Consider the following 12,785-nt stretch of genomic DNA (forward strand, 5'->3'; position numbering starts at 1 on the left):
CTCTTCCCTTTGAAAAGGGAAGCCGGTAATTTGAGAGAAGGCGGTTTTACCCACAATCTCAGCAAAGGGTTTTAGGAATCGCTCTAATCAGCACATAACCCAAGTATTACATGGTGCTCCCACTTACAGACTGGAAAGCAGGGGGAAATCTTCCCCTGACCCTTGAAAAAGGGTCCACAGACACCCCCAGAAAAGGGGGAGCAGCCACGCATCGTGGGTGACATGTCCTGGCTTGGGGGTCTCTAACCCACCCAGCCGGCAGAGTGCACCTGGGGAGCTGCACCCCGCTGGGGATCTCCCCCGAGAGCGGCACCCACCACCTTCCCCTCCCTGTGCCGACCCAGGAGCAGGGTCCCCCTTCACGCAGCCAGGAAACCGAGGCAGCAGGGTCTGGCAGCAAAGGCGAGCGCGTGGGACAGCAAGCTGGGAAGCACTGAGCAAGGGATGCAAGGAGCCCACGCTCGGCCGATGCCTCTCCGGAAAGGAAACCCCCAGCCCTGCCTTCCCCGCAGGAAACCTTCTCAGGCTCAACCTGGAACATCTGCAAGGTTTTTGGTAAACTCTCATGGTTGGGCTTTCCAGGAACCGTGGCCGCCAGGCTGAACATGGTGCATAATTGCAAACTAAATTGCTGTAATTAGAGGGGTCAGGGCTGACACTGGGAAAGTCATCCTCGCCAAAATGACACCTGAAAATGGATCCATGCGGGTGGATTCCGTCCTGCCTCAATGCTGGATGCTCTAACCCCGCTTCCCACGGCTGCTTAGCAATTCCCACAGCTTGCGGCACCAACTGTGCGTGGGGCGTTACATACCCTCACACTCGGGTTCTGCAGATGAGGAACAGCCAGGAGGTAAAACAAAGAGGCCATTTTCTCCTCCAAGAGGTGCCATCTCAGCCCCCACCAGGATGCTGGCCCGCAGCGCATGCCAATGAGTAACGGCGATCGGACCATTTGGGGTTGAAAAGCCCCAACCTGTGGGGTCACGGGAGAAGCCTGGCTATCACAGGCACCTCAAGAAGATGCAAGCACGAGCTCGAAACCACACAGAAAGGTGCAGAAATGAAACTCAGTTTTCTTCCCAAAGCTCCTAACCTTTTAAGCAGATCCAATCGTTCTCATCACGGCTCAGGGCTTCTGAGCACTCAGGTTTAGTTGTTCGGTGATGTTAACATCACCCTGATGCACACACAGTCAGGCTCCACCATCATCTCCATGTTCCCACAGAAGGGGTATGTACAGTGCCCAGGGCCAGGCCACCCGTTTGGTGGCCTGGTGATGCCGAACACGGCATCACCTCGGGTGGGTGTCTGAAGTAAGCAGCTGTAGGTTTCTGGAGTATAAAGAGGGCTGAGACCTGACCAGCACCACGCATCGAACAATGATGCTCACCTGGAAGAGCAATGCTGGGGATTGCCTGGCAATGCATGGGGAAGATGTGTCCATCCAGTCATGCCGGGTTTCAAACTTACTCAGAGCTAAAGGAGACGGGAGACCCAAAGCTCCCAGCAAGACCAGCTTAATTCCCCCGTTGTGCGAACAGCTGTGGGTGGCCTTGCTCGGAGACCTACTTGCAAGACTTTACACCCAATGCTTGTGTGTGCAGGGAACTGTCACATTTTATCGTCTCTGACACCGATGCGCCCGCTTCTACGGCAAACAGTCCCTGCGACAACACACATGCCAAATTAAAACGATTGCAACCTTCAGCAGCCTCTCTCTCTAAAGAGCAATTGCCATTACTTATTAATTTGCTTCCTCAAGATAAACAAGAAATTTATTAAAATCTGAAATAGACGGGGAGCGTACAGGGCAGCAGAGGGACAGGAGGTTGCTGCTTGTCTTTAAAAAATAAATACTTCTACACTGGATTACACTTTCGACTTGCTGTTTCCCCTAGGAGCCAATTTCCACACTGTGCATTTCCTCAGGAGATGGAAGGAGATGGAAACCTCACAGACTTCTACAGCAAGTCAAGGGCTCAGCTGTCTTCGAGGGAAGGAAGCACTAAATTTGGGACCTAGCAGGTGAAATGTAAATAAAAATAGAAATTTTGAAATAAAAGCTCAGTGCATCTTAGTGATGAACATCTGCCTACAGGCCGCTCTCATGGATCATGACCTTGACATCTTACAGAAGAGGTGTACTCTCTTAAAACCAATTCAGTACCTTGTTTAGAGAAACCACTCCGTTAAACCTAGAGATGAACTCATCATGGATGGAGAGACCAACACTTCTCAGAAGAGCTAAAAGCAGAGTCTCGCTCCATCCAGCCAACAAGCAGGTGATGCTCACAGGTGGAACTGGAGGCACGAAACTCTTCAGCACAGTTCCCACATCATCTACGGTGAGGAGAAATGGTTGGAAGGACAATGAGGAGCAGAGTTCCCATCACGCTCATGATGTACATTTGCAAAAGCAAAACGTCATCTGTGGATCTTCCACTCATGCAAGAGCCACTTCAACAGCCTTGCTTTCATACATCCCCCCTTGTTTCTCCAGCCATAAGGAAAGGATTAATAATGGCTGTCGCCAGCACCATGTGAGTTATCAATCGCATCAGTACACCAGGCCAAAGTAGAAACAATTACACTCCTAACAATTGCACAAATACTCTGCATTTGTGCAGGCAAGAGTGCGTGGGAGATAAGAGGGAAAGAAAATGTGCAGCAGATAATCAGGACACCTAAAATACAAGTGGCGAGTTCACCGTCATGGCTGCCTTCAGTCCTGCTGATTTACTAGAAATCAACCTGATTTTTAAGTGAGCAATGCTGAGCAACAGCACTGAGGAAACCTCTGGGGCAGCCGCAACCACTCCGCCCTGTGGGAACTCTAGGATGCCACAAAGCTCTTATCCCTCAGCCTTCCCCTTAATGAAGGTACGAAAACCCACATTAGCATCCTCACCATTTCCAAACACATAATTGGTAAGAAGTGCAGCTTTGAGAGCTCTGGGCCACCAAGAGATGTTGCCATGGGTATGAAGTGTGTTGGGGGAGACACCACCAGACCCACAAGTCTGAGTAAACTAAACTGAAAAGAAATGAAACCCAAACCCATTGCTACGTCAATCCCATCACAGGCTCTGTTAAGCTCAGCCAGCCTTAACTGTTGTCCCCTTCCCCTGCCGTCCCCTGGACCATGCCAGCCCTGGGGGCTGCCCCAGGCACACCTTCGCAATCCCCACGCTAAGCACTTGGGAAATGGTACCCCAGCACCCCTGGAAGATGCGATGACCGAAGGGTCACCAGTTGACATTTCCAGGCTGTCCTGCAGCGAGTCGACAGCCAAAACAGCCTGTCAGAGGCTGGCGCAAGCGGCAAAGCCAACGCTGGTCGGTCCAGCCTCTTGCCAGCCTCCACCTTCCAGTCCATCGTTTGCCCAGCCTGCATTCTGCTCCTTCGCACCCGCAGCGGGCTGCAGACATCACCCAGTCTCGAAGGCGGAGGCTGCTGAACCCAGCTACTGCCATCGAAGTCGCCAATTAAACTCACCTTTAAATCTTCAGCTGCCTGCATCCGCACCGCTGGATATTTAAGCTGACGCTTTTGCACGTTCACTTTGTCTGAAGCCAACAGATCAATCTGCCTCAAATACAGGAGATCTCTTTTTAACACTCCAAAGCTAATGAAAAAAATCCCCTCTGGTGAAAGGACAACACTGGATCAGAGAAGTTTTATTAGCCCTTAACCATGCAAAGTTGGAAGCTCGTCCCCTGTTTAATTCTAATACTCCAACTCTGTTAAACATTAACTGTATAAATAATCAAATACTTCACATGACAGAGCCATACTTCCAATCTGGGGCCAATAACCCAGAGGGTAATGAAGGGTGTAGTCTTTTGGGCTGAAGGATTTCCAGCACTCTCCAAAGAGCAGAACAAAGGCAGTCCCTTCCCCCTCCGCCGCCTTCAAAGCAAAAGCTTTGATTCGCTCGGGCAAGACCACATCAAGCCAGAGCACAGGCATGCGAACGGTATGTATCTCATCACCCCCCTCCGCTCCAGAGACACATGCGAAACCACCAGCCATTGTGTGGTCTCTGCTCCATCAAGGCTGGCAGCCTCCGAGCATCCTGCCTTCGAGCATCCTGCCTCCGAGCATCCCTCTCGCCTTCGCTCCCCGCCACCAGGGAGGTGACGTGGCAGCAACCCGCCCAGCCCACATCAGTCCCAGACACGGTCCCTTCCACCAAATCCCCGGTGCTTCTCCAAGAGGAGCATTTTCCTGGCAAACCACGCTTGGGTGAGACGGGAGCTCCAGCTCTCCAAACGCCTGTGGTCTTCTGCCTGGCTCGCAGGGGCCAGAGAGTCAACGCCGCTGAAAACAACCCCAGTTTCCAGTGCTTGTAATGAGGAATGCAACTGCCTGGCACCTCTGAAACGAAGCTCTTGCCCTCTTTGGGCTTTGGTTTTCCCGACTGCAAAGCTGGGATAATGTCCCTTCTGGGCCTCACTGGGGTATTTTAAGAAGCAGGGTGAAGTTGTTTGGCTTGTTAGGAAATGACCGGCGCATTTGCAAACTGCTGCAGAAAGAAAGATCCATAAAGGAAAAAAAAATGATTTGAAAGAAGTTAAAAATGAAAAGCTGCATTAAAAATATATAAATCTAATGCTGGCCATCCCCCTCTTCCAAGGTCAAGTTAAGGTAATTTTTTGGAATATGTAATCATCTGATGTCCAGCACTTCCCCGGTTTAGATTGATGCTCTCACTTTAATGCTGACTGAAAAGCTTCAAGTGATGTTTGACAATCAAAGTAGCAGGAGCCAAATGGAGAAATGTTCGACCCGCAGCCCTGCCTAAAAGTGTGCTTTCAGTACTTCTGAGCTGACTTTGGAAAATTAGTATTGGCTTTGCCAGAACCCAGGAGAGCAATTCTGCATTAATTATCGCTCTCGCTCTGTAGACAGACATACAAAAAATAAAGACGATTGCAAGGCTTGTTCAGAACAGGGGATCCAGCACCAGGGCTCAGCACAAACATTTTCTCCTTCAAGTGTTATTCAACCATCCAGCTCCTGAAGAAAGCCCTTGACTGTACCTACGCTGCATGGTAAAGCATGGTCTTACCATGTCCCATATGATTTTGTCCACATTGAGTTTAGCTTCAGCACACAACACCTGAGCTGTATAAAAAACAAGCTGAGGTCAAGCAGGGGATGCATCGCCCAGTCTCTTGCTGCAGTGAGCATGAAGCCCCTCTGGAAGGGGCACAAAGTCCTCTGGGACATGTGCTGGCACACCCATGCTCTGCACCACCTCTGCTCCTGCAGACAGTCCATACAGACGTGCGGACAAGTGGATCAGACCGAAGGGTGGGCATGCCTCCAAAGCAGGGCAGTCACACCAAGACTTGCATCTTCAAAGGAGCCAGCAGGACTCCTCCCTATCAGCTGCATGGGCAAGAAAAGACCCATCTCCACCACTGCACACTGCAGACCCAGCTGCATGGTTGAGTGGTGCTGTGTATGGTCATCATGCCACCTGTGCATTATTAATTAGACCAAAGCAATGCAGCCTGGAGTTGTACTGTGCCGGTACGGGGACCTGTTTCAGCAGCAAGTTCCCCTGCTTCCCCTAGCAGGACCCTGCTTTATCTCCTTCTCCTGCGGAATGGGGAGAGTGCAGCTGGGATGTACAAGCACAGAGAAGGGCTCTTGGCTTCTAGCACATCAGGTGTGGGGTGGGGGAACCCAGATGTTGCATCCTGGGGAAATGCTTTTTCTAGTCAGCCCATCGTTTTCAGTTGCTCCTCTCAGCACCCCCACGAAGCACACACAGCACGTATGAGAGCATGACACCCCTCCCTCAGGGGTCCCCAGCCTACCAGCACTGACTGGAGTAGCTCAGGCTTAAGCCCAGCTCGTTGCAGACACAGCCCACTCCACGTGCGTGCAGAGACATAGCTTGAGAGTGTACAGAATAAATGTAAACGGGAGAAGGGTCCCAGATCCTTGGGACTTGGTCCCTTCAGAAAGCCACATTGGAAAGGGCTTAGCACTGATTTACAGCATCCGCAAGCAGATTATGGCAAGTAATTCAGATGTCATTCAACTTACTGGTGCGGCACCAAGGGAACGACCCTATGTGAACATTGGACACGAGCCCCTCGGTCCCTCCTGGCTCCCTCACCCACGCTGACACGCTTCACAGGCAAACTGCCCACGCCGAGAACAAGCAGCCTGCTCCAGGGCTGATTCCTACTGCATCTCCCATCCTTATTTAAAACAGGAGATAGCTGGTTTCCCTGCTGAATGCGGTGCAACACCAGCCGCGCTGAACAGGCTTAGTCTAAAACACAACCCGCTGCCTTTCCAAGCCAAGGAGGAGATATTCTCCCAGTCTGCAAAGAGTAATTTCAGAAACCCTTAAAGCCAAGCTCTTGGTCTTGCTTTCCTTGATGTAGCAAAAGCAGAGAAAACATCACAGCTCCCTGACAGCTGCTTTTTCTGCCAGCTCCTTCAGTGAGATGGAGCTGCTTACAGCCCTCTTCCATCTCTGCAGCAGTCTTCTAACCAAGTCACACCAGACAGGGACGTGGAGCTGCCACGGACATTTCCGAAGGACAGTAGCCATTGATGGAAGTCACTGTTGAACAGATTTCCTATCGGAAAGGTTAAATCTTGAGGATCATTCCTCTACACACTCATCCACGAAGGGAAAGATTGGTTTTAAGGTCAAACAAAAGAAGCAATTCACCCAAACGGCTGTGTCCTGGCCTTTGGTGCCATGACTGCCAAACCCAACAGAGCAGCACAGTCCTCCAGTCGCTGCCCGTCACATCGCTCTCCTTTCCCCGCAGTAAATGCACAGAGAACCCAAGAAAAGAGAGAGGACAGACAAGGCTCCTTCTGAAGAGGAACAACCCCATGCCTTGTGGGGCTGATGGAAAAGGCCTGCCAGGAGTATGTCCAACAGCAAGAGAGCTCACACCGAGGGCTCTGGGGAAGCATCTACGCAAGCTTTCCTTGCATGTAATGCTCTCCCCCAGACACTTACCATCGCTCTCACCTTGGAGGCATGACACTCAGCTACCTGCCCAGCAGGTCAGAGCCCAGGTGGAAGGCGCAAGAAGCCCGAAAGCAGGGCAGAGTTGGCAACGTCACACTGCACACCTCCAAGATGCAGGAACCTGGGCTGGAGGCATGCAAGACAGCCGGGACACTGTGGTGGAGCTGCTGCCACCAATGTCCTCCTACACCAGCCACCCACTGCTCCAGCACCAGCAGCACCAGGTGGTCCAGACCTGGGAGGTAAAGCCAAGAACTGCAGCAGGAGAAGGGCGGATGCAGAGACAGAAGAGCCAAGGGCTCTTCACCTCCCACGCAACCATGGAACCGTGGCCAGAGAGCCCCTTTTTGACTTGCAGTTCCTCATGCTGACAGAAAATTCAAAGCTGATTTTTACTCCTGACTTGCAGATCCTGAGGAGGAGGAGGAAAAGGAATAAAAAAAAGCCAGGCCATCTGCTCAAGGTCCCTGCAGCAGAGGAGAGGGCTGCACACGGTGATTCCCCAGGCAGAGCCCTGGTATGACTTTCAGGTTGACTTGGCCGTTTGATTTCTTTAGTGCAATTTTGGACCCAGATGTTTTATAACACACACTATGGAGTGCATACATGCGAGGAGGCTAACTCTGATTTGAATATCCCTGAGAGCACATTGCTCTTATTAAGCACACTCTGCAGAGCTATTCCTCCATGCGGCATTAGACAGTACAAGACGTTCTGGTAGACTACAAAAATTGGCCCATAAAAAATAAACACTTCTGCCTCACTAAGGGCATCTGGAAATGACCCAGAGAGCTTGTCTATTTTCATTGGTAGCATTTTTGTACAACAGATGAAAGAATTGATTGTGAATTTAGAGCAAATGTTCCTCAAATGGTTACAAGGAATCCTTCTTGAAAACATCAGCTAGCACGCCAGCCACCCAGCTCCCCACGGGGAGAGCTGGAAGACCACGATGCGGTCCCTTTTCACACAGGCTCTCCCCTACAAACTCTCCTTCCTGCTGTCTCTCAGCAAGTCACATCCTCGAGGAAAGAAACTTGTCCCAAACACAGGATCCACCTGCTCCCACTTCCCCAAGCATCCAACCCCCCAGCAGCACACACGTGGCAGGGGAAGACGGGCCAAAGCAGCGTGGAGGCAACCTTTTACTGTGATCCTCCTTTGATAGCAAACCATGGTTCTGAAAGGAAAACCCACTAACACCATTTAAAGTTGATCCATCGCTCCCTTTGCACTCCCCGTGGCTAGAAATTTCTGCCCTGGCAAGCTGAACGCAGCATCGGTTCAAATCCAAAAAGCACGTTCCTCGTTGGCATTTAGGGGTGCAAACGTGAAACCTCCTTCTGTGTGCTGGAGTGACCGTGGTCATTTCTGGAGCTCCAGCACATCTGCAGTGGTGTCCTCCCACACTGCCGCAGACAGCGGCACATCCTGCCACACTGCCGTCGCAGGACACCAGCGAGTCGGGAAGCAGGAGGTCCAAGAGAGCTCGACTGATCCACTCACTCTGCTGCAGAAGCGAACCAGGAGCACTCAAATCCATCAGTGATGGGGTCCCGGATGAGCATACAGGAATGAACAATGAAGAGACAGCATCTTCTTCAACAGCCTCTTGTCTGGAGACGTGTTGCTGGTGACTGGTTTCTCAGGGCTCTCCAAATTCCTGCTCCAAGCCCAGCACAGCAGAAACAGGAACGGTGGAGTCCCCCATCCCAGATCCTACCCAGGGACTACTCTGCTGGCTGCCTGGCTCCTTCCTTCTCTACAAGACACTCCAAAAATGAGCAAAACCAAACTCTAGTGTCATGACACTTTTCACGAGGCAGACTCCAGGCTCTCTGGCCAGGCCCAACTGCAGACGCTACAGAAGTGTATTTATTTTAAAGTGACTATTTGAGCTGGAGTTTGCAAGAGGAACGATCCATTTCTTTAAAGTGCTTGCAGTTATTGTAAAAACTGATTTTAGCAACAGTTACATTTCAGGCTCTCTTTAGAGAAAACATCTGCTGATCTCCCAAACATGGCGCAAGCATCTCTGCAGACCTCTGCAAGGGCTGCGCGCTGGCGACACGGCACCCGGCGAAGGGCCGTTACTCAAGCTGCACAATTAGGAAATATCGGAGTGAGACAAACTGACCTGGTGTGTCCCTGTTGCGCAATGCCATCCCACGCTTTTCCCCGGCCCTTGGAAGGTCTCCTTCCTCTGGCTGCTATCCCAACCCCTTCCCATTGTCTGCCCTTGTCTAGAGCACGCCTATTGTTCCGTGTTCTCTGCCAGCCCCAGTCCCACCTGCCTGCCCAGCTGTGATTAGGGACAAGCTCCCCGCTCCGTGTCTGCTCCCCAAAGCAGCTATTAGAGGAAAAGCCTGCTCTGGTGCAGCTAGCCCCAGGGAGTCACTGGCTGGGGATGGCCGGCGTCCAGCCCTGCCTCCCCGGGGAGCCATGTGGGAAGGAGCCTTGTCCATTGTGAAGGGACTCGGGTAATTACCAGGCGCTGGAATCAAAAGAAGTCTCTGCTGAGGGCATGCGAATTCCAACTTTTCATTGGTTTGGCCACGTCTGCAGAGGGATGGCAAAGACGCCTCGCAAAATGGGCACCTCCTCCCCCTTCCTCTTGCACTGAGCTTCACAGCAAGCTCCAAGAAAAGCTCCTCAAACTTCTTCAGCAGGGCAAACCCAACATTTTTCTCCAAGCTTGCTCTCCAAAATGGTAGAACCGTTTTACACTCTTTTTCCCTAAAATCAAACAATTTGAGGCAGAGATCCAGCATGGAAATTGAAAGCGTGAATGGTTAAAACCCTGACAAAATTACAAGCAAAACTGAAAACAGGGTCTTATCTCGTGAACTGTTGGGCAAATCTTAATAATAGCTGGTGCCACCAACCCCGCCTCCAGTAATCACCATCCTCAGGCAAACTGCTTCCAGACACCCGCTCGGCAGCACGACAGCGCCCATCTCAACTCGCTCCTCGCCTCTGCTGACGTTGAAATTGAAGCAGACTGACAGCGGGATAATTTAGGGGAAAATTACATTTTCTATATAACTTTCATACGTGACTATATTTAGCAGATGGAGAAACAAAGTACGTGTATTCAGTAAACATACATTTTTATAGCCATAAATTTATAAACACATATGTATGTTCCAAGAAGATCTTAAGTCTATTTTAAGATGCTCTTCACATGCAGATCATTAAAGCCTACAATATAGTTCCTTTGCCATTATAATAAATATGGAAAGTGAATACACACTTCTCAACTCTTGTAGGTCATGAGAGACCTAAAGATGATCTCGTTTCTCTTCTGGTCGCCCTCCTTAGTGCTGTTTCAAAGGGAAATTGGTTTCATATGTGGGCTGACTGCACCTCGCAGCATGGTTTTGCCTGCAAACCTAATTTAGCGAGCTGCCGAAACACTGTAACATAGGCAAGCATCAATTCCAGACCTCCGAAATCCATAGGGTCGTCGGAAACAAATTCCTCGCCTGACAGACTGCTAGCCTTGCAAGAGCAGCAAACCCAGTGTCTTTCCACCTCTTGCGTTCAGGAGGCATTAATCACACTTGCATCGCTGCAGCTATCGGAATTTCTGATCCGGGCTGATTAATTTCCTCCCCATGCCCGTTTCAAGCTGCTCACGAGGTCCGGGATGTGTCTTTGGGGAAGGATGCTGCGCTCCTCTTCCTGCTCCCAGCACGGCCAAAGCCAGGAAACAGGACAACTTTCTCCACCTTATTTCCTCAAGACTTCTGTCCCTGGGGAGTTGACGAGGTTTTAATCAGCACCTGGCACTGTATCTATCAGATATGCTAATAAGGTACCTTACCTTAACAAACACCCTCAAGAGCAGACTCATCTATCTTAATTGGTAAATGCTTCATTAATAATGCAGCTGAGGAGTCTCAGAGCTAGAAATATAAATAGCAAGTTCTGATGCAAGGGCTTTTTTTTGTTCTAGCAGTACAGATTCAGAAGAAAGGTCTCTCACCGTGGCCCGCTGCAGACAGAAGAGCCCTTTGCAGGCTACACAAAAAGCCCCTTTTCTGTCTTTGGGGGGTCCAAGTTCAGAGCATCCCTTCCAAAAGGATAAAGGTGGGCTCACTGGAAGGCATTCCTGGGCTGGGAGGCACCCAGGAGGATGGGAACCCATCAAGCACCATCACAGAGGTCAACGTGACAATGCTACTGAGACAGTGGCTTCCAGCCCACTGATCGATGACAGGAAAAGCATTAAAACGCCTCCTCGGTTAAGTCACAAATTCCAGTCCTATGATTAACGCTGCTCTTAGCCAGGGAGCAAAGCAAAGGCTCAAACATCGCAACCAGAAGGGACGTCTGAAGAAACAGATCTTGTGTCTGTGAGACTATGTATTCTACAACAAGATGACCCCAGGCCTACCATGTTAATCTCCAGCTTTCCATTTTAAGAACCTAGCCAAAACAAGACAGGGAGTCTCTGAAACCCAGCTCTACTCGTGAATTCCAGGAGTGTTGAAATAGTAGGCTTGGGTTCTCCTTTTTCTTATAAATTCATCCTGCAGACAAAAAGCCAGACAATTAGGGATTTTAAGCATACTCAGTCCAGCCAGAGACTTGATCTTGCTGATCTAATCAAGTTTCTTGGAGCGATGGCCATTATTTGTAAAGACCATTTTTATTGCCCTTTTTTTGTAAAGCTCTGTTTGTCAGTCCCTACAAAGTCTGAATGGGTCAGACTAGGGGGTTAAATCTAAATGTAGAAGAAGAAATTTCTGGGCTTTCTGGAGTTTGGATAGAACATTTGTTGGTAAATATCTTCCTCCTAATGGCATTTGGAGGATTTAAATAAAAAAGAAGTGTTAGAGCAAATCCCAGATAAACAGTTTTTGGCAAAAATTTAAATATTGCAAACAAGAAGGTTTCGGCCACTTTTCTCGGGGAAAAACTGCCAAACCCATTTTGTTCCAGATTCAACTACCACGTCCAGATCTTAATTTTATCTAAGCAACCCTTCTCTGACCCCATCTCTGACAACTCACAAGTCTCTTTCTGCATTATTCATGGCATCTTTCTACAGCAAATGGCTCTTCTAACCAGTCAGAGGCTACTTTCAGAGGTTTTTAAAGCAGTTCTAGCACCAGGCTTGGAGAACAAGGCTGCTCTGCAAGTCCAACTCACAAACTTTCAGTGTGACTTCAGGTCCTGCGCTTAAAGCTCCTTTGGAAATGGCTCCTGGGCACATGTGAAAACTCCTGATCAGAACAAAAAGGCAGGCCAGAGATTCTGTTTCCAAGGGATCACAAACAGTCACACCTGGAAACACTGTTTTTTTCCCCAAACCCTCTTCCAAATCCCATTTAGTGCTTGCGGGATAGTGACAGCAAGAATCTTTTAACAGGGTGCTTGCCAAAGGTAAGTAATACACTTTTTGTACCCGTTAAGAGCAGCAGCTCAGCAACACCTCCCGGGACAGCAGCAGCAAGATGGGATTTTGCAAAGGGGTCTGCATGGACATGACATCCTTGTACCCCTCCGCTGATCACAGGCAGAGGGGCTCAGCGTTCCCCATCCCGCCCGGTGCCTCTGGCTGGAAGCATCTCGTACGAGACAAACCCATCATTGTGCGGGAAGCTTTGCAGCGCCAGCCCGGCAGGACATCAAGGACGTTGGAAACTGATTTCTCCGGCCAGCCTGAGCTCCTGCCTCCCGCCCCACTGATTAATGGTTCTCCGCCACAGTGGCTAATAGGATCCTCTTTGAAATCCAAATAACCAGCATTAGTGACCTCAGA

General features: G+C 50.1%; 1 protein-coding gene and 1 long non-coding RNA gene across 2 annotated transcripts in view; both read right to left on the reverse strand.

Annotated features, from left to right (window-relative positions):
* Window positions 1-12,785, reverse strand: part of ZSWIM5 (zinc finger SWIM-type containing 5) — a 100,947-nt gene that overhangs the window by 41,601 nt on the left and 46,561 nt on the right. The window lies entirely within an intron of this gene.
* On the reverse strand, window positions 10,200-11,187 carry LOC142412813 (uncharacterized). Its single transcript, XR_012776617.1, has 3 exons — window positions 11,004-11,187; window positions 10,842-10,923; window positions 10,200-10,770 (listed from the first exon to the last, which is right to left on the reverse strand). It is a non-coding gene; the product is annotated as an uncharacterized LOC142412813 (long non-coding RNA).

This window comes from Mycteria americana, chromosome 7 (assembly GCF_035582795.1).
Source record: "Mycteria americana isolate JAX WOST 10 ecotype Jacksonville Zoo and Gardens chromosome 7, USCA_MyAme_1.0, whole genome shotgun sequence".
NCBI lineage: Eukaryota > Metazoa > Chordata > Aves > Ciconiiformes > Ciconiidae > Mycteria > Mycteria americana.